The sequence below is a fragment of the Triticum dicoccoides genome, unplaced genomic scaffold, assembly GCF_002162155.2.
Source record: "Triticum dicoccoides isolate Atlit2015 ecotype Zavitan unplaced genomic scaffold, WEW_v2.0 scaffold159765, whole genome shotgun sequence".
Classification (NCBI taxonomy): Eukaryota; Viridiplantae; Streptophyta; class Magnoliopsida; order Poales; family Poaceae; genus Triticum; species Triticum dicoccoides.
Window position 1 is genome coordinate 1 of NW_021214240.1, and position 1,315 is coordinate 1,315.

The 1,315-nt window shown below is 48.4% G+C and overlaps 2 non-coding genes across 2 annotated transcripts; both read right to left on the bottom strand.

Annotated features, from left to right (window-relative positions):
• Nucleotides 1-357: 357 nt before the first annotated feature.
• LOC119344215 lies at nt 358-476 on the bottom strand. The gene has a single exon (XR_005166505.1). It is a non-coding gene; the product is annotated as a 5S ribosomal RNA (ribosomal RNA).
• Nucleotides 477-843: 367 nt separating this feature from the next.
• LOC119344216 lies at nt 844-962 on the bottom strand. The gene has a single exon (XR_005166506.1). It is a non-coding gene; the product is annotated as a 5S ribosomal RNA (ribosomal RNA).
• Nucleotides 963-1,315: the final 353 nt, after the last annotated feature.

The following is a 1,315-nucleotide window of genomic DNA, read 5'->3' on the forward strand; positions in this document are numbered from 1 at the left end:
CCCGTCTTCGTCCCTTATGCTTGCCACTCCCAGGTCCGCTCCAAAGACGATTCTACATTCTCACTACCATTACAACCGTTCCCTAACAATGGATAATGTCCTATACTACTTACTCTCCCGCTCAATCACGGAGCCGAGTTTTCCACGGTTTCCACCCCTCCCTCCATACCGCAGCAACACGAGTTTTTTCCACCCCTTTCAGAAAGCGCTCTTCGCGCCACAAAGCCGCCCCAAGACGCGCGAGCAATGAGCATCGAGCTTAAACATATCGCAAACGTCAAAAATAATATAACGGGATTAATATATATCGCGCACGTGCGATATGTTTGTCACAAGGCGCAAAAAATAATTATAAAAGGAATGCAACACGAGGACTTCCCAGGAGGTCACCCATCCTAGTATTACTCTCGCCCAAGCACGCTTAACTTCGGAGTTCTGATGGGATCCGGTGATTTAGTGCTGGTATGATCGCATCCGACATGTTTCCCCGTCTTCGTCCCTTATGCTTGCCACTCCCAGGTCCGCTCCAAAGACGATTCTACATTCTCACTACCATTACAACCGTTCCCTAACAATGGATAATGTCCTATACTACTTACTCTCCCGCTCAATCACGGAGACGAGTTTTCCACGGTTTCCACCCCTCCCTCCATACCGCAGCAACACGAGTTTTTTCCACCCCTTTCAGAAAGCGCTCTTCGCGCCACAAAGCCGCCCCAAGACGCGTGAGCAATGAGCATCGAGCTTAAACATATCGCAAACGTCAAAAATAATATAACGGGATTAATATATATCACGCACGTGCGATATGTTTGTCACAAGGCGCAAAAAATAATTATAAAAGGAATGCAACACGAGGATTCCCCAGGAGGTCACCCATCCTAGTACTACTCTCGCCCAAGCACGCTTAACTTCGGAGTTTTGATGGGATCCGGTGCTTTAGTGCTGGTATGATCGCATCCGACATGTTTCCCCGTCTTCGTCCCTTATGCTTGCCACTCCCAGGTCCGCTCCAAAGACGATTCTACATTCTCACTACCATTACAACCGTTCCCTAACAATGGATAATGTCCTATACTACTTACTCTCCCGCTCAATCACGGAGACGAGTTTTCCACGGTTTCCACCCCTCCCTCCATACCGCAGCAACACGAGTTTTTTCCACCCCTTTCAGAAAGCGCTCTTCGCGCCACAAAGCCGCCCCAAGACGCGCGAGCAATGAGCATCGAGCTTAAACATATCGCAAACGTCAAAAATAATATAACGGGATTAATATATATCGCGCACGTGCGATATGTTTGTCACAAGGCGCAAA